Source organism: Thermobia domestica, chromosome 11, assembly GCF_964235325.1.
Source record: "Thermobia domestica chromosome 11, izTheDome1.hap1.1, whole genome shotgun sequence".
In the NCBI taxonomy this organism is placed as follows: domain Eukaryota; kingdom Metazoa; phylum Arthropoda; class Insecta; order Zygentoma; family Lepismatidae; genus Thermobia; species Thermobia domestica.
In genome coordinates, this window is record NC_137464.1 from 212,951,971 (window position 1) to 212,973,786 (window position 21,816).

The 21,816-nt window shown below is 33.6% G+C and overlaps 1 long non-coding RNA gene across 2 annotated transcripts in view; it reads right to left on the reverse strand.

Annotated features, from left to right (window-relative positions):
• Nucleotides 1-818, reverse strand: part of LOC145664715 (uncharacterized) — a 32,934-nt gene extending 32,116 nt beyond the window's left edge. The window contains exon 1 of one of the 2 annotated variants that reach the window (XR_014127512.1): nucleotides 675-818. This is a non-coding gene — a long non-coding RNA (uncharacterized LOC145664715). The remainder of the gene's footprint in view (nucleotides 1-674) is intronic. The other variant, XR_014127513.1, reaches the window with a different exon arrangement.
• Nucleotides 819-21,816: the final 20,998 nt, after the last annotated feature.

Genomic DNA, 21,816 nt, shown 5'->3' on the forward strand with positions numbered 1-21,816 from the left:
AACTTGACCTGCATGGAAATGAGAATTTAATCGTGATGTGGTAGCACTCGGATTCTCAATCTGCATGTGTAACTGTTCTTACAGTTGATCTTAATACTTTTGAAGGTCAATGTTCCGTTATGGGGGTCCAGTGACTTTGACACCACTTCTTTCTATTGATTTTCGTTTGATTACATAATATAACGTTATATTGGGTTAGGTTATGTCAGGGTAGGTGAGGTTAGGTTAGGTTAGGTTAGCTTAGGTCAGGTTAGGTTAGCTTAGCTTAAGGGAGTCCAGTGTAGTTTTGGACCCCCTTAACGGAACATGGACCCTTTTGAAAATTAAAAGGTTGCTTTAATGATTTCACCCGAAAATTGTCAGTACACCAAAATTAAGTGCAAGTATTATACACAACTTGCAATTGTGATGAATTAAAAAGTATGCAAAAGATAATTTCTAGCACAACTTCCCTGTTACACCCTTTTCTTCTTCACCTCTTTATATTTTTAATTTTACACTGGAAGTGCAAAGATAAAAAACAATCCTTATGATTTATTACATTCCTCTTTCCTCTACTTAGCACATATTGAGTAATTTTCCACTGGTGGCGGCTTTTATACAAATACGAAAAATTATTGAAATATAGCTAGGTCAATGATCAACTAGTTTAAAAATAATTTATAGACACTTACATACATCTGTTACCATATTTTATTGTTTAACACATCGTAGAACTTCCTCCTCCACATGATCAGATGTTCCTTCCCTACCACAGAATAAACCGTAGAGTGAGTATTATAAGAGGCACCACTTCCTATACAACGAATGGAAATTCAAATTTCTCCCAGAATGCCACAAAACTGACTCTTGCGCCTCTACTGGTAGGAGTCGTAAGTCGCTTGCATCGTCTGCTTCTAGCGTTGTCTGCTACCAGCAGCGAGAACACCGTCTTGTCATGTTCTCGTTCATAGGACAGTTTGTGCATGCGGATAAAGCCGTCCCCGTTGTTCTAATGGCTAGCGCGTGCCATTGGTGCACGTGGTTCCGAGTTCGATTCCCGACGTTAGAGTGCATAAAATTAATTTCACAATAATTTAATTAATCATCCGTCATCTTTAGCCTCAAGCGCATAAGTTATATTAGAGGAAATAAAAGAGATAATTTATTCTGCCAATAGTTTCGAGTAGCATGTCCTTAATTATACCATATTGTACTTATATTCTGAATGGCAAAATAAATTAATAGTATAGCATATTTATTGTAGGAGAAGATTAAAGTGGTACTGTCTAATTTTATGAGGAGACACGGTGGCTGAGTGGTAAAACTCTGCTAGTTCGTTTAGCTTGCGTCAAGCGGGTTTTGTGGTTGACAAAAACGTATACGTGGGTTTTCGCGGTATTCTGCCGTTTCCTCCCACTTTTTCATTCATTGTTGTCATCACCGTCTGACTCGGTGCATAATTAAGTAAAAGTAATAATAACTAGAACCCCTCCTTCTGAATATATAACATGATAGACGAAGTAGAGGTCTGCACGAGCTCAGACTGGGTCCGCAGGCCGGTTTCGGGCTTACAAAGCATAAATCATTTCCGTCCTGGGTAGTAAATTTTTAAATATACATAGTTCTCGGGCCTAACTTTGTAAATATGCTCTACAACGATATTTATTGGACCGTTCTTTCTGGAGAACTTTTAAAGCACAACTGCATAATTAAACCTCTAATTGCTGTAAATAAAACTACATATTTACGTTAATTATTAAATGAAATGAAATAAAATCTTTCAGTTTTACATCCCACGGTTATGCCGGTTAGGCTAAAGGAGACGGTGATTATGAGTAATGAATGAAATGGTGGAATGAAGACAGTGGGAGGAAACGGGAGAACCCTGAGAAAACCCACGCACACGGTGTTTGTCCTCCACAAAGTTAATTATTAAGTTTCTGTAATTTGGGCTTATTTGATTATCACACGATCTCAGGCCTAAATGCTAACATATATTTCGGACTCGGGTGGGGTCTCACATTATAAATTCACTAACAATTCCGGTCCCTGTTAGACCTCTAAGATGAAGTCGTGGCGGTACGCCCCCCCCCACACACAAAAGGATATTTACAAACACAAGAAAGTTACTACACACACGAAAGTCATGGCATTACTCTAGCAGACGGTTCTACTCAATTTTGGCACATTTACATTTTCAGGTTATGTTAGAGCTTTGTATTTCTTTTAGCAGATCATGCACTAAATGAGGTGCTCCATTACTACTTGCAGATTGACGGCGCAGTGTAAATAGTGTAGACGTATGGCATAAAAACTACATACAGTGCATGAAACACGAATCAACTTATGCTAGGTGGCCACTAAAAAGCACGAATGCTATCTAACCGAGTCAGGGCAGGAGCGCAGCAGGAAGATCTGAGCGGCGGCGAGGGGCTCCGTCCGTAGGGAGCACACGCATAAACGAGGGTGCACTTACGCATACAATACTTTCACTATCACTCAGAATTCATTTCAATATGATGTGCAGTAATTACTTATATTCACACTCTCATTCCTTCACAAAAAATGTTTCACATCGTATTTTACCCATAAATGTTCTATTTGGTAGAACCGTCTGCTCGAGTGAACCTAAAATAATTTTGCTATTTAGTTATAGCTCTACTTTCGGTGAGTCCTATCCTACTTTAATTTCTCTAGTCTAGGGATACAAATAACCACTCGCCTGGGACCAGTGGTTCATCTGTACGTGCGAGTATTTAACGCAGGGTGTCTATTGACCTGGAAAACTTGGAATTTGTTTTTGTACCTGGAATTTAACAACAAACCTGAATTTTTCTTAATTTTACATTTTTCACTGTATATAATAGAAAAGTCCTAATAAAAAAAATAGCAACCAGGGGGATATCTGGTCGGAGTTCTGTCATTGCTTCCGCTTGCTTGTGACTTTTTTTTTTTTTTTTTTTTTTGTACGCTTCCCGTGACAGTTTCCATAGACCTCTTGAAAGTATTTAGGTGGAATTTTTATCCATATTTTGGGGCAGTTCGAAAACTCTTTTTGCTACAATAACAAATCTAGAAATCAGGGAAATACGGGAAACTTCTCCTTTAGGAAATTTTAGGAAAAAGTAATGGACAAGACAGGGAAAATGGAACTGTAAATCAAGGAAAATTTTCAGAAAGTAAAACATTCTTTTAGGTTTTGTCTATTTGTTAAGAAAAGCCGATAACTGAAACACGAGAGGGATATTATCAAGAGCTATGACTCACACGTTACTTAAAGATGAGAACCCTGGTTGCTATTTTTCAGTTACTGCACGTTTTTCTCAACTGGCCTTGTGGAGGGGATATTAACAGTAACAACTTTTCTTTGAAAAAAAAATGGAAAATAATATAAATAGACGTGGAGAAAGTCTGGAATTTAACAACAAACATCTAGTAGACACCCTCTAATATCATACCGAAGGTAAGTAAATGATTCCTATTGTGGGATGTGTGCTAGTAGCTCTCTCCATGGACTACTAAAATGTTGTTGCTTATTTGCATCCCTGCTCTAGTCCCTTATATACATCCAAGGAAATACCTACCTGCCTTGCTTATTACGTAACAGTCTCCTACTATAATTCAGCTGGGATTGCTCCTCAGAGGAAAATACTAGCAGTTACGATTAAAATAAACTGTAGGTTTCGTGTCATAGTGAGAATGCCTATCTGTTGCGAGTTCGAATCCAGTTCAACCTTGACCATAATATATCTCTTGTCTGCTTTGGCCTAATAACTTCACCAATAATAATAATAATAATGTGCTTTCAACTAATGAATCCAAGTTGTATCACTAACTTCAACTTTGTAGAAAGGCTTCAAAACAATTTACCGATTTCATAAATATACATTTGATGTAGCTTGTACTTATTTATAGAATCTTCATATCGTACACGAATGGATCAGTCAAGTAATTTTGTTACTTCCGCTGTCAACAAAACTGCAAGAATTTGGCCTATGATAGATTGTCTTTACTTTCATGCAGATAGATTTCTTTCCCTTCCTTATTTTTGACCCTGTTATCTTTCGAAGACCGCTCTTTTGGATTTTTTTCTTTTAACCGATGTAGATATTCTCCCCTTTTGTCATATTGTGAAAAGATCAGCGAAAAACTATGCCATTATATCGTTTGCAGTAAATTTCTCATGAACGTACCGAAAACAAATTAAGCTGAATGAAATGGCGGAAATACGTCATACTTGACCCATCCATTAGTCCTTTCTGAGTAATTGTCAAAACAGAACTTTAATTCTGATGCCACGATTGTAGAGAACATCTGTAAGTTTTTTTGGATATCGATGAATATATGAGTATATTTAGTTAAATCCTTCAACAATACCTGGAACATACACACTTGATCTAGAAATCAATTAGATAATACAGCGCGTTCAGTGCACAAGCGAATCAAATCCATTTTGAAAGTATCTCTTCTTCAGGATCCCCATCGAAACTCCTTATAGAGCTTAAAAGATTCATAGCTTTGTCTCCTTTTGTATTAACTTTGGTAATTGAACTTGTTTCCCTTGTGCTCTAATCCCCCCGCACTCATGCCCTTGGCGCACTAGGTTCCAGGTTCGATTCGCGGTGAAGAACTTTCGAAGGTTCTATCGCATCATTGTTGTTTATATTCCACGTAAAACTATAGGTTCACGTCTCATATAATCTTGGTAGTGAAAGGGATGCTAAACTCTAATGTAATCAGCAAATAAATAAATGCATTAATGATTGCCACTACTTTTTCCTATAATTACACACACAGATCATAGTTGAAAAACACAAATACGTAATTTCACACTTATGGTAGCAAACGAAACAAATGATCAGCAACAGAATAATTAGGCTTGAATTTTATTTAGACATTAATAATTAAGAGCTCTTTAGCACATTATCTCATGTTACCCGCGCGAGAAATGTTGCATTTAACCAACAATAGAAACATATGCTACCATAATTGTGCATAAGCTAAAGATTACCCTAAACCAAGACAAGGAAAGAAAATAAAACAATAAAATACAGTAATAATAATTTTATAAGGTCCATTAAGAAAGTACATGGAAATTGCGTACTGATTGCTACTGATAAAATGTGTGTTAATTCCTGTACCTCATTTCTCCTATTTAGAACTTAAACTATTCAAAATGCAGGCTCATGGACAGTGACGAAAGAAAGTTTTGTTTTTTTTTTTATTTTTTGTTTTTGTGTGTCTTTTTTTGGTCTTTTAAGTCATAAGAGAGGGACTACATTTCCAATCCGGTTCACGTGAATTAACTCCATTGACAGACATGCTGCTTTCCCATGAAGTCTGCAAACAGACTGCTCTCCTCAGATATACGTCGGAGTTCTCGCCAAAAGATCCGTTCTTGAAATGGCTGTAAGCCACTGCTTGCATCTGTAATACAAATTAACATAATGAACAAAAAAACATACAGTACATTTTACTGTCGCTACGTATTACGAACTTTGAAATATTCTACTTACGAAAATAAGCTTTAAATTTATTATGTGTAGTAAAAATTAGCTTTCCTTCGGAATTAAAACACTACAATACCCTATATAGAAAAAAATATATTTTGAGACCATTACTCCAAATAAAGCAATGCAGTACATTTTCAAGAAAGTATCTTACACTTCTGAACGTCAAAAACTGAGAATTTATAGGCGAGATAGTACCGTAATATTTCTGCACAAATACAAGTGGCTGAAATTTAAATTGTTACTCAAAATTTACAGTAGTTCCCAGAAAGTACTTTGTGACAACTACTACCAAACAAAAGAAATTGAGGTGAATCTTTCTAGTAGTAGTTTGAAGAAATGCCCGTGACAGAAAATTTCCCTTTTTCCTGGAATCACCCATATATATATATATATATATATATATATATATATATATATATATATATATATATATATATATATATATATATATATATATATATATATATATATATATATTAAACGTGCAGGGAAATGTCGTCCCCCACCTCGAAAAAATATGTACGGCGTGACGTGACGCCGCTACCCACCGTCCCCCCACCTTTTCAGATCCACTTTCACCCTATATCTATCTATCTATCTATATAAGTGGCCAGTAAAAGCCATAATGCTACTAACCTAGTTAGGGCTTAATTGTAGCAAGGAGCCTGCTCGAGGGCGTGTCTATAGGGAACAGACGCATAAGTGATGGTGAGTATTTGCGTACGCGATTGTAGTGAAATCGTGGGTTTTCGCAGTGATGTGATTACCTATAGCACTTGTAATGATTCTTGAGAAGAGAACAATAGAAAGAAATGCAGAGGTCTTATTAAAAGCTAGCAGTGAAATGGGTTCGGAAGTAAACGCAGAAAAAAAAAAAAACTAAATACCTTGAAGTGCGTCGGGACCATAACACGGCAAATCATAAATGCGTTAATACTTTTGATAAAGTGGATAGTATCAGATATCTGGGATCAATATTAACAGACGAAAAACATATTCACGAGCAAATTAAGTGTCGACTAAAAGCAGGAAATTTGTGTTATTATTCAGTTCAAAATTTCTTGTCGCGAATTCTGTCGAGGAATTTGAAGCTTAAAATATACAAAACGATAATCATGCCTGCTGTTCTGTATGGCTGCGAAACACGGTCGCTAACTCTGAGAGAACAACATAGATTGAAAGTATTTGAGAACAAGATCACGAGGCGAATATTCGGACCCAAGATGAACGGGAATGGGAAATGGCGGAAACTTCAAAACGAGGAACCAGAGTGGAAAAAAATGATTTTTTTTTAAAATCATTTTTGCTGATTCTTTTTATTTAAATCGATTTCTTTGACTTAAATCAAATCTTTCTCCTCGTAAATTACAAGTCGCGCACTGAAGAAAAAGTATTAGGAAGTAGTATTCAATGCTAATTATGCCATTGAAATGAAAGCATTAGGGTTGAATTTTGAATTAATCCCCGATTGTTAACCTCTGTTTATCCCAAACAATGTTTCTTAACCCTTTTAAATTATGGCTTTTTTAAAAAAAAAAAAAAAAAAAAAAGGGAAATTATGGACTTTCAGTCAAGCAGCTACAACATCATCCCTATTTATCCTAGGATCATGGTTCATACCTCATTCTCTTCAGAATAGAACAGCCTCTGAAACGGTAACATTCACATTTCTCTATCATGTCCCTGAAGCGGGAAATTTTGAGAGAAAATGGGATTTTTCTGATTTTTTTTTTTCAAATTTTTATCCCTTCTGGACTCCCTTGTGTTAACGCACATATCGCAAAATCAACTGGGAAATACTAAGGGGTGTACTAAATGTGTGTATAAAATTTCAAGCTATCTTGAATACTAAGGGCGGGGAAAATATTTAACAATGAGCTAAGAACATCCCCACAATGCCCCAGATAACCCGCATATAATATAAAAATTTCCTCAGACATCTCTATTTATTCTAGGGTCGTGATTTGTACATTATTCTATTCAGAATAAATAAGATTTTCAATCATACCATTCAAATGTCTCCATCGTGTATCTGGGGTGGAAAAATCACGAAAAAAGGAATTTTATGTTAAAAATATCCCTTTTTTACCCCTCTGGACCAACCCCCTGTTTTAAGGTAGAGATCTGAAACACTGAAAAATACTAAGGGGTGCATTGAATAAATCTGCAAAATTTCAATCTTCTACGTGCAAAATTAAGCCCGCGAAAAATAATATCCCCCAATTCCCGTATAACACAGGATCTCAGGTAACAGTTTCCTGAAACATCCCTATTTATCCTAGGATCATGGTTCGTACGTCATTCTCTTCAGAATAGAACAGTCTTTCAAATTGTACCATTCATATGTCTCCATCTGAATCGCGGAAAAAGCTATTTTGTTAAAAATATCCTCCTTTTTTTTTTTTTTTTTTACATTTTCCCCTCTGGACCCCCTCCCCCCGGTTTTCACGCAGAGATCTGAAAAATAATAAGGGGTGCAGTGAACGAGTGTGCAAAATTTCAGTCTTTTGAATGCAAAATGTAAGCCTACCAAAAAATAATAATAATAGGCATAACTCACTCTACGGAATAAACTGTATTTGATCATTAATGGTGATGGTGAATATAATTTCAGGTCAAGAAGTTTGCACCGAAATTTCCTACATCAATAAACTCACGTAAATTACATGACATCAATACTGTTTGCGATACAGTAATAAGATAATAATGAAATTAGAAATCTAGGCGTAGTTTCAAACATGGGCACATTTCCAGGAATTCAAGAAGCCGGGGACGCAACGTCAGTAAAATTAACAAATGTAAAAAACAAAATAACCAAAATAGTGTTATTAGTGGCGGCGCTAGGCTCGGACACACTTTAATGTAAGCACTAAAGAGGGACATAAACTACACAAATATTGATAGCAGCGTATCACACAAATGAGTTGAAAATATTAGAAGCACGTTATGTCTAGAGCCTACATGCTATAAAACTCCACAGTCGTATCCAAAATGATTGTCACACGTCTATAAATGTTGTTGTAGGAGTATAATTTGATAATGATTTCGCCCAGTATTTCTTACAATGTTAGTATGTGTATAATCGGCAAAGACATGTATGTGGCAGATTTCATGTCAAAATAAGAATAGTAAAGAAGACCAATATAACGAAAAATCCTTTCTTGTTCATTTAGCAGCATTTTGTTTTACTCATTCAAATTTTCATATTTATAATTTTTTCCGTATGAAGTTTACCATAAAAGTACATTTCCCGATTACACCAGGTAAACATACGGTACTGACAGTATTAAAAATACCCTGCAAAATCATTATCAAATTATATTCAACATTGTTCATTGTAATGACAAATAGTAATGGTAATCAAGGTAACAATGGTAACCAAGAAAGTTCTAGGGCCTATCATTTTTTTGTGTAGGTCTGTGTTCACACCGTGAGCTGAATTCGAATGGAGATAAGGTTAAAGTCAGTTGTTACTGTGGATATATCCAACATACTGGTTGTGGTAGTTCAGTTACACTGTGAACTTGCTTAAGGACCATAGATGTTCGTTTTATTCCTACCTCATTCACCCTCACCCTCGCAGTGACAGTTGGTTTTCGCCCTTATTCACCCTTACCCTCGCGCACCCTTGCCCTCGCGAAGGGAGTTGTCCATCACCCTCGCGCACCCTTGCTCTCGCAGTAAAAGTTGGCCTTCTCCTTCGTTCGCCCTCGCCCTCGCTCGCCTTCGTGCTGAAAACTTATCCTCGCTCTCGGGAAGGGAGTTGTCCATCACCCTCGCGCACAGTCGCCTTCGAAGTGAAAGTTGGCTCTCGCCCTCGCGAAGTTGGTTGTCCTTCAATTTTCCAGCCTGTTTGCTGCATTATTTCCTTAACATAGTCCTAAACAAAGAAAACTAAACATACCATCGTATAACTTACTACGGATCACCTAAAATGGAACAAATCATTGACTACTCTACGCTTAATATTATGCAGATAAAATTTGAATAGATTTTCCTTTACATCTTTCGGTGCAAACTGGTGTCGGCCATGAGACGAAAAGAAACCAGAAATAAGGTTTATCATCTCGTTTCATAAATTTTATAGGTCTCGTCTCGTCTCAATTCTCGGAAACTTTTTTATTGCCTCGATTCTCGACGACTCACTTCTTGTCTCGTTCTATAAATTTACGTATAAAATGTATTCCTTCATCTAGAAATTTTCAGAATCCTTCTGCGTCACGAGAGTTGTAAGAAGGGTGTATCTAACAACATTTAAACCATATATATTAGAATATATTGTGGTTTGAGTATCTTTAAAGGCTCATAAATGCTCTTCATTCTGATCGTACAATTACTTTTATCAATTTATAGATTTTACGTACGGATCATTTAGCACTAAAATAGTGTTTGAGACCTAAGACTTGAGTGAACTAGTGTTGCTCACGGTATTCAAAAAAATTCCTAAGAAATGTGTATTGGTTGGTGAGTATGTAATATTGTCGATTGTCTAATAGTAATAATAATAATAATAATAATAATATTTAATAATAATATTAATAAAAGATAAGAACATATGTCGGACTGAACTTTATTACTACTGCAAAAAAACTAATTAAGAAATTATCATATTTAATGTATTTTAGCAGGACAATATGTCTTCAAACACATAATTAAAAGTAGAGGCTGCTCCAGTAGAGTAATCTGTGTTTCTCTACCACTTTCAATTAGTGTTTCTACCTTTTTTAATTAGTTTCAGTACATACTCTAGGTACTCTAGGTACATACTGTCGTTGAAGTAATGAATATTGTAATTACTCTAAGTACTCTCATTGAAGTACAAAGGTTCAATTGTAATTAAATTATTACGGCTTTTTTTTTACCGGTACTTTAGGAACAATTACTGACATGTAATTATGCTGTACCGGACTGTAGTTTTATTATTTTGCGTACGTAACACTGAACGTAATTAGTTTTCGTACTAACAGTTTCATTACTGTCATTTTTTTTATGTATGTATATAACGTAACATTTCGCGTATGTAATTTCATTGTTACACTGTTATTGAAGTCGGTGAGTATCGTAATGTACTTTTTTATTAGAATTCCAGTTTGGTATTACGTTACATACACATAGCCTATGATAATAATGTACGGCTAAAGGTTATTTACCCTTTATATTTACCCTTTTGGATGTGCCGCAAGGTAAACTTTCTTATTTGAGCACCATGCCCAAGGTCAAACCTGATTGGTTTAACCACTTAGTGCTCTTTTATATTTATTTATGGAATTGATTTGTATTAATGATTTTTTTTGCGTAATTGTCTGGTAGGAATGATCGTATTTTATATGATCTTTACGTAATTCCAGAATTATTTTGCGCAACCTTGATTTTGCGTATATACACTTTGCATATGATTTTTTAAAATTCATATATATGTTTGAGTATTATGAGGCTGAAATAAATGAAACAATATTTTACATTTTAAATATTTTATTCAAATTATACTGTTATAAAGAAATTTAAAAAAGTTACATATGCAGTTATGCATATAGTGATTCTTACATGAAATGATATACATTTATTAAATATATATAAGTTTAGCAATTAATATTGTACGAGAGAATATGTGTTTGTCATTTACCATTATGAGTACAATTTAAGGTACATACATTTGGTGATCAAGATAATATTTATACACATATAATAATGTTGCACAGTAGAGTAACAATAATAATCTTATTACATACACATTAATGTAACACATGAAAGTGTCTAGGTAATTTTATACTGTATTTTATACAAAATACTATTAAGTTGAATCAACAGGTATCATTATCAAAAACGTTTTATTTTTTTCACATGTGTAAAATTATATTTTCATTGGTTTTACATCAAAATTCACATACATGCATGGATAATAATTGAGCAAACTTTAACTTTGGTATTCATAGGGTAGTGTTCTATAGTTTGTTTTACTGTGGGGATTTAACCGTCGTCTCTTATTGTTTACTACTCTATGCGTCTTAGTTTCAGGTTTTGTAACTATAGTAAATCCAGGCTTACGAGTAATTTTACGTGGATTCAACAATGTTTTATTTTCAATTTTTCCTTTTACTAAATTATAATAATGCTCAAAGGTAATTTCTTGACGTGTCCTAGAATCTAAAGTAATTCCTCTAATTTTATACACGTAATCGAATTTTCCAGTTTGAATATTTTTCATTCTGTAAGCATAATTCTTTGCTCCACACCCTATGAAGACATCTATTTCCCACCCTTCTGGAACCTCATTTGTTAATTCTCCTAAGTAAGACCCTATTTTAAGCTTAGATTTTTCATGTCGTGGTTGAACAAATATAATACTATCTGTGTCACAGTACAGTACGTTGTCAGGTCCAACAGTAGTCAGTAGATCGTGAAGTTTAACCCTTGCCCATGATGTTATGAATGCTGCAAGCACAACATTGGAAAATTTGTTTGGTTTGTTTTCATTTTCTCTGTCTTTATATGTTACAATTAAATGTTTCTCTTCTATAGGTATTACAGACTGCACCTCATATTGTGGTGCATATAGATACGACATAAATTTTTCGGGAGTATCGACGATTACAGATTGTGAAAGATCTGTTCTTTGTCCCCATTTCCCGTACAGCGAATTCAAAAATATTTTCGAAATATATCTTAATCCGGGATTGTACTCTATGTTCTCATAATTTAACTGTATTCCCTCATGTCTGAAATATTCTTGAATGTACTCTTCCTGTTTTTCTTTTGTAGTGCATTCTGCAGGGAAGCCTGAAGCTTCCTGTTTCATTTGAAGGAATGTGTTCACGTAATTACGAAACAAACTATTTGAATGGTCGTCTTCAGATCCCATAAGCTCAAATTCCCAAATTTTTTTTATTTTCAGTATTTTGTATCCGCATTTCATTGCTCTATGCAAATCAGGAGTACAAAAGGTACTTGTAATGGCGCGATCACTTTCACAATGTGTACATTCGTCAATATTATTTTCCTGCATGCATGATCGACATAGACCAAATAATAATTTTCCATTCCATGTGTAAGGGAGGATTGGAAAATATAAATCGGATGGTGGAAGAACAGTACATTTTACGAGACCATGGATCTTCTCAATGTCTGGAAACAATGGTCCCTTGTGAATGTTTGGCTTACCTATTGGGAGAGGTTTACGAGCCATTATCCAAGGGTAAAGACTAGTAACATTTAGGTATGAGATAGTTTCATCATCATTACATTCATGCAGTGCCTTATAGCATTCTACACGGCCACCGTGAAAACTTTCTTTAGGGACAAGATGATCAACAAGATCATCACATTGATCTTTAATAAAATCTTGTATTGTTTTGTCTGATTTTACTTTGGCGTCCCATTCACATTCCCATATTTCAATAACATTAAATTTTCGTTTTTTCAAGTACTCGATTTTTGTGATCGTTGATTCATATCGATCTTGCATGGTTGTACGATGATTTGAAGATGAATCAAGACTTGTATGACGAAGATTAACATAACAAATTTTACAGCCATGCCAAAAACATCCATGAAATTCAAACACTGTGTTTGTTTTACTCTCGTACCCATCGACTTTGTATTTACCGAAACGTCTTTCCAATCCATTTGCGGAATATTCGATTTTCGCACCTCTGGTACGTTCCATATATCGTAACCACTGCAATGCCTTTAAGCTTTGTCGATCACGATGATCAAATCCAAGGGGTGGAATAATTGGAATAGTATTTTCCGGTAGATGCAATGAACGATAAGTTAACATTGAAGTACTTGCAATAGTACTGGCAGAGATAAAGCACTGGAGACCACCAGTTTTCTCTTCAATTAAATCAGAGAACTTAATCACTGCCTCCGCTAAGATTTTAACGTCATTCCGGCAGTAATCGAACATTTCCTTTTGCAGATCGTACTGCATGTTGTTTTCTATACATTCTTTGTGCCAACTTATTAATTTTTTGCGTTCTTCCGGACTTCGTGAATCTGGGTCAAAGTAATGTAACTCAGGAATCTTTCCTTCATAATTTTGGTTTTCCTCTGTATTAAATAGGTATGGAAAATATCCCTTCTTTATGTTTTGATTTAAGCCTAATGTCTTTGGGAGTGCAGATAATTTGATACCCATATACAGGAAAGTATCTCTAAAAATAATTTTATTTGATAATCTCATCTCAATAATTTTGTGTCCCTGTGCTATTATGAAAGGTGAAAGATTTTGACTTTCAATCAATGTCTTAGCCGCGAAAATTATATCATACTTACTGCCGTTATGAGATAATGCTACGATCGATTTAAAGGAGGACCGATCCATCAGCACGTAACGTATAAAGTCTTCCATGCTCTTAAAGGAAAACTCGCGGTTTTCATCTTTATTTCCGCATTTTACGCATGGATCATTTAAGGATTTGCTCTTGCAATCTGAACAAAGATGCATTACATGTACTAAAGTAACAGTATGTTCTTGTTCATCACGATCATTCTTACCGAGTAACATCGTCTCTACATCAAATATAATATACAAAAATGAGTTTACATGAGATGGTGTTGCTTTTTGAACGAAACATACGTGATCGCGCTCGACATGATTATAGCACGTTTTACAAAATTGTTCATCACATTGGTGTGCAGATTTTCGTCGCCGAATGTCATATAAAACACAACATTTAACACAAACTTTGACGTTGATACATACACTCTTCCCATTTTCTGTTACACTTTTATGATTTATATAGCATTCTTCCGTAGGAAACAGTTTGTGACAATCTGTACATTCGCGTTTTATATTGTCTGAGGAAGACACTTCATGATATTTTTCACAATATGTACATTTGTATGCACATTTGTGATCATGTACATGATGATAAGCTTCCAAACAATGATGACAGTATCCTTGTTTCCCTAAGAGTGATCTGATATTTGTAATCAACTGATAATGTTGATCATCATATAAAATATAAATTTGCTTTGTAGCGTGGACTCCAGGATATATTATATTAAATTCACGAGTCATACCATTTTTCTCGTAAACAATAACTTGGTAATCAGGTAACAGATGATTTTGAATCTTTTTCACGTCATCCAAAGTACATCCATTCTTATTCACAATATCTATATCTACAGCGGAACACAAAGCTACTGCTTGTTTCAACAAACGTTTTGGATTTGTCTTAAGATTATATATTTGTTTACGATTATGATCGGCTTTAGCCTTCCCAAGAATAATGCTCTTGGGAAGACAGTATACATCCTTTTTCATAGGAATCACATTTCGTTTTAGGAAAGTAATTAAATCAGTGTGTTTCTTAGTACCAAGGGTTCGTCCTCTTCCTTTACGAGGGTCAACGATATGTACTTTAAAAGTAACCTCATCTGCGAAAAGAAACTCTTCGTTACTGTTTAACGTGTTCTCCACTATAGAGAAGAGTACATCAGGGTTCAATTCAGCTTTTGGACGCCATGACATGAATATGGGTTTGTTTAGATTACAAGCAGAACTTTCAATAGTTATACCAACATACGTGTCATTGTCAACATCATTAAGCGTATTGTCTATAACGAAATCAAATAGGTTTCGAATATGCGTTTCCGGATCTTTGATAAGTTTAGCATCAGGCCGAATCGTCACTTCTTTTCCTTGTAAACCAAAGTAGGAGTAATGCTTAGATGTACTTTTGACAACATGAAAGTCAGATTGTTTACCACCAGTACCGTACAATGAAGATGTTGATGGAATCGTACCAAAAAATACTGTGTCTGATGTAGGAGTAGATGAATTTACAGTGTCCTTCATATATTCAACGAAGTCGGATAGAGTTAAACCAGAAATTTTATCATCCGATATGAATTGCATTACCTTTTCACGCGCTTGATCCCTTATTTCTCCATGTTTAAAAAACCCAGCTTCATGGAGATCAATGATATCTTTTGCCGTCTTACAACTGTTGAGGACAACATCTTGAGCTTCATAGTAGTAAATATATAACGCACGCCGCAATTTAAAATATTTAAGATTGTCAACTCTAACACCAGTGGCATGGCATCGCGTCACAATTTCCCAAGAAAAAAAGACCTCTTCAGCGTCAAAATAGTCTCGCTCCTCAATGAAATCCAATATGGTATTGATTGTACGAATGGCGTCCATCTGTAAATATAAATTAATCACTTAAAAACAATATTTTCAAAACAAATGATAAGAGAGTAATATATGCTATATTAATCAAAATATTTCTCAAATTCGTAATTGTAATAAAAAGAATTGAACAGTAATTAGAACGATAATAGTAATTAAAGTAATAACTACGTAATTAAACAAGTTTTACTTTTAATCAAGTATAAGATTTGATGCAAAATAGAAATGTATGTCTAAAATATCAAACAATAATTTACATTAATGCTTGATAGCCCTTTCTTGATTCGTAATGACAGGGAATTTAATAAGAAAAAGACAAATAATTTGTTGTTGTCGCTACATAATAATAGCGTTTAATCAGAACATTAACATAGACACTAATTTAAGTCAATTCTCTTAATTACTGTATCTGCTTTATCTTGTTATATTAGATTTCTGATTTACGTGTAGAATTTAAGCTAAACAGTGTATCAGCTGAATTTAAGCGTAACAAGACTGTATATTGACAGAGTATCAGCGAAAGTTCTACGATACAAAATGAGTTATTTACCGAGGATGACTGAAGTATCGAGAAATGCTCCTGAACTTGCCGATAAAGGGTAACTTTGACGTTCGGTAAATTACCAAGTATCGCGGAATATAGAGTAAATACTACTCAAGCGCAGACATATACTGAAATTTCGGCAGAGATGTGTCACTTTTATACCATCACAAGACCCTAAAATATCCGAACATTCCCGAAGTTAAAACCCGAACATTCCCGAAGTAAAAACCCGAACATACCCGAAGTGAAAACCCGAACATTCCCGAAGTCAAAACCCGAACATTTCCCGAAGTGAAGTCCCAAACATTCTCGAAGTGAAGACCCAAACATTCTCCAGCTGAAGGCCCGAACTTTCCCGAAGTGAAAACACAAACATTAACGAAGCGAAGATACAAAATTTCAAAAATGAAAGTTATTATCGAAGGTAATGTTTTAAATACAAAGTTTATAAGTCAAAGTAGTTGAAGTTTACCGAAGATAACAAAAGTATCGGGAAACGGACCCGCGGTTTCCGATAAATTATAACGTATTCGTTCCCGTAAAATGTTATATGCACAATAAATATGTAATATAGAAAAACACCACATGACATATTGCTCATTAGTATTAATCATTCATTAATTTAATTATAATAATAGCATTTTCAATTTAATTAATAATAGTTCAAAATGATCAATACATTTTATTTAAAGTTTCATGTGTTTATAAAGACAAAAAAATTGTATTTGTACTACTCTATAATCTGTCTTTCCGTAAAAAATGTTTCTGATTTTATAGAAAATGTTTTACTCTATCATAAACAAAAGACTACACGAATAAAAATTAAACGTACATTAAAAATTGTAAATTTTACACTTTTATACATATAAACTGTAAGATTACTGAACTTCAACCAATATAAAACAAACAGTTTAATACTAACAAAATATAAGTTATGGCTAACTGTAGTGACAAACGTTGACTACACAAACGATAGTAGAAAATTGTTGTCATCGTTGTAACAATAGAAGTTACTAAAAAATTTTACACTTAGGGAAATTAACGTATATTGTAAAACAAAAATAAAGCCCAAAATCTTAATAGAAAAAATTGACATGAAAAAATGTTCAAACGAAAAGTGGCTACTAAAAAATGTTATAAAGTTTAAACGGAAAACTTAAAAAAGTGAAAACAAAAGATGTAAAAACAAAAAAAAGTATGTTAAAAGAAAAATAAAACAAGAGTTCAAACGAAAGTTTAGTAACGAAGTGTTAAAAAGTTAAAATAGATAAGTTAGAAAGTTTAACAGAAAAATTAAAAAGACGAAAGTGTAAAAACAAAAGATTAAAAGAAAAATGTAAAAACAAGAAAAGTTGAAAAGTGAAAATAGAAAATTAGCAGCAAAAAGTTAGAAAAGTTAAAAGTTAAAATAGAAAACTGACCTTTATTGTACACAAGGAATTAACATTAAGAACAAATAATAATAGTAATTAGTATAACAAGAAAAATATTGTAAATCAGTTGAATGAAAAGACAAATTGTTAAATTTCATTCTTAGAAAATAATACTTGAAACTATTTTAGTTTAAAAAAAGTTTAACTACATTACATGTTTTAGACAAATCTTATCAACAAGTTAACACATTCATTTTATATATAAGTAATTTTGTATTGTGTTCAAAATCGAAAGATTTTTCATTTGTTTTGAAGTTACGGAAAGAAAGTAGGAATATAATTAAATTTGCAACTACGTTCGAAATATTACTTCAATTGAAATGCTGTAATAGTTATTACGGAAGGTTATTTACCAGTAAAGACTAGGAATTAAAGACATTTAGTTAAATGTTAAGATTTAAGTTCATAGTGTTGCTACAGACGCTAAGAAAAACTAGTAACTTGGAAGAAAAATATTTTTTTTTATCATTTATCTATGAATTTCCATTTTTGACAGAATTTTCCGTTGATAAATTTTATTTGTAAATTGTACAAAATAAAAGTATCAGTACTGTTACTTACCAATCAATTTAGTCAAATTGTGGTTACAGGGAAACTTGATTAGAATGCAACAATCGAATATCTGTGTGCAACACTGTAATAGATTCAAAGATTATATTATGACTTCATGTTCTATTTAAATTACAATTATCTATATTTGTTTCTACCTTAATTTTATTTATTTATCATTAAAAAATAAATTTCTAAGTTCTCTTCCACAGTTTACCCTCTTCTCTTTCTTCTCAGTTAAGATTCGGGTGTTCATATTTAACTGTTTAGTAATCCTATGGACGAGAGTGAAAAGATTCGGTTATAGCTAAGTCAGACAAACTTTCAATACAGTTGCAATTCACTGCTTTGTATTGTTCTGAGTGTAATCATCAAAGTATATTTCTTTCAGTTTTTACTCAAGATTTAGAAAGGAAGTAGCAACTATGTATAGTACAGGGCGCTGAAGAAATGAATTCGAAAAGCAGAAACATTACTATTAGTTTCTGATACATAGTTTGTGCAACTACAAGGCAGTGCTTTGGAAGTTCCAATTAATTATGTAACAGATTCTTTCTTAGATCATAATGATGTTCTTTTTTCTCCTTTTCTCCTTAGTCATTAGATTTTCTCACTATTATGCAAGTTAAAGATATATAAGTAAAACATTATCTTAATTTCTGAGCTTTATTTTATCGAATTATTGTTTACGCTTAAATAACATTTAAGTCATTTTCTTGGTCTTTGTAGCGTGTAGTAGACTAACAAACAAGTTTATCGCCTTATTTAGTTCATTGTTTAAATTATGACTTATTTCAGCATGTTATATAGATTACTCCAAACATAATTACCTTTGTAGTAATTACTCAATCACATGTTTCGGTAAAACACTATTCATAATTCAGACAATAGTAGTAATAGTAGCAATATTAATGTTAGATGTGGTAATAAATACAATTTTGAGCTATAAGAGTAAAACATTTTAAGCATATAGATACATTTCTATGAATAAATGTATCTCCTAAGAATGTATGAATGTAATATATTTTCTAACAATTATTGCACAAGAATATACTAATCTTATTTTCAATACATATATTTTATAAGATTACCATAAAAATAGTGTTGAAAGAAAAGCATAGCAGTCAAACTTGTACAAGATAAATTAAAAAGTTATAAAGATCAACCATAGAAATGTAATCATGAAGAAAATATATATACTAGCAATAATATTCCTAATAAAAGGTATACAAGACAATTAAAATGCTATTCATATGCTCATGATATGCTAAAGAACAAGGAAAAATAAAATGAGGAAATCAATCATTGTAATAGAATTATCTAATAAGAAACGAAACTGTTCTACAACTAATCAGAAAACAAGCGAATATGTAAGCATAAGAATTAAAGAATATGTGAAGAAAGAGGTACAATGCATAGAACTGAAGGAATTAGCTTCCAGAGGAATTCCAGGAGAGGACATTTGGAAGATACGCAATAAAACAACAATATCAGCGTAACTGGAAAAGACGGAGACAGAAATGGGAACGTAATCTTCAATATCAGATTCACACAGTGACACATAATTAGTAAAGATTAAAGAAGATAAAAGGATAAAGAATGAGAAAGTAAAACGATCTTATATATTCTACGTATAATATCATGTCCATTTACATGAAGATGGTAAGAAGTAAGAAAGAATGTCCACATTAGCGAAACGTTCACCAATGCTTTCCATTTCTCTATGCAAATATATTATGGACCAATTAATAACATTGTGCGTCAATGATTTGGTCATCTCTCGATATTATTTCACACTATAAAAGTTTTCATCTCACTACGTTCATCTTAAGATTTTCTTTCCCGTAACCTATCATATTGTTCTCGTCAACTTTCGCAACGATATAGCGTATGACATTCTGTTTTCCCTGGCATTATAAAGTCTATTATTATACAGTTTCTTTCAAATAGTTTCTTCTCTGAAACTAACTGGTTCGCGACCTAATTCTCTTTATTCTTCTCCACGCCCATAGTTTCAACCTTGTACTCTTTTTTCACGTACTTGTTTTCATATCACACGAATTATTTCTCTTTATTCACGGAAGCACAGAATAAACTTCCTTTTAAAGGGTTCTTTTGCCATTTCTATCCTTGCTTTTATTAGACGTTTGCAATGTTATTATTACCTATGTATGAAAATCTAGTCATTTGTAATTGCAATGGACAACGCTCATACGAGAATTATAGTAAAAAAAGTGTAAAATATGCAACTGAAATAATAGAAAATATAGTGAATTAAGTCGAATATCTGAAGCTTTTTTAGTATAATCATGTATTATATATGTGTTCAAAATTATATTAGAGAAAAAAGAAATATCCAACAATACCTCGTGTCGGTATTTTTAATTTAGTGCCCTCCAAAATTGTGCAAGCAGAATTATTACTATGCCTCTTTCAAAAGAAAAATAACGGAAAAGAGGGGATCAATTTCTTCGATCAATTGAAGAGGCTGTGTTACCTTAAGAGTAGAGCACTCAATTCTAATGCGTGGAACCCCCTGCTTCCATACTAGTATACATCAAATGGTTTTTGTGAGGGCGTGTGTTCCTCAACTATTTGTTTTAATTTTCAGGTGTCCTACAGATCATAAACGTAAGAATAAAACTTGAAGATTTTATTGTACAGTCGCGCTTTAGAAAATGTCTCCACAGAGGATAGATAGACACATATATGTATAAAACGTCAATTTATCTTTTGTAAGCTAAATTCTGTGTGCCACAGTTGTTGCGAACTTCAAGTGTGTTCTAATATTCAAGGATTTTAAGGTACGACTCATCACTTCCATTACTGTCACATGTTATTTAAATTATCTCCTCTCATAACACCTTTGCAACTGCAACTATAAGTGATTTTAAATCAATTTGTGTCTTTTCACATACTTAAGTAATGTATATATTTATTTTTCACAATTAATTTTAATCATCATCTTATTAAACGCTTGCAGGGGCATAGGTTTAAAAGTGAATGCAGAGAAAACTAAATACATGGAAGTGCGTCGGGACCGGAATACAGCAAATTATGGATGCGTTAAAATATTAAATAATACTTTCCACATAGCGGAAACTCAAATATCTAGGGTCAAACCGAAAGCATATTCACGAAGAAGCTAAATGTCGACTAAAAGCAGGGAATTCGTGTTACTATTCGGTTCAAAATCTCTTGTCGTCGCGTATTCTGTCGAGAAATGTGAAGCTTAAAATGTATAAAACCATAATTATAACTGTTGTTCTGTATGGCTGCGAAGCATGGTCACTTACTCTGAGGGAAGAACATAGACTGAAAGTATTTGAGAACAAGATCCTGAGACGAATATTCGGACCCAAGAGGAACGGGGATAGGGAATGGCGGAAACTTCATAACGAGGAACTACATAATTTATATGGTCTACCCAACATTGTTAGGGTCGTCAAGTCTAGGAGGCTTAGGTGGGCGCGTCATGTAGCTAAAATGGAAGAAAGTAAAAACGCTTTCAAAGTCTTGACTGGAAGACCAATCGGAAAACGACCATTAGGAAGACCTAGGCGCAGATGGGAGGACAATATTAAGATGGATTTCGCAGAGATTGGAATACAAAGTAGAAACTGGATGCAGTTAGCTAAGGATAGAAGTCAATGG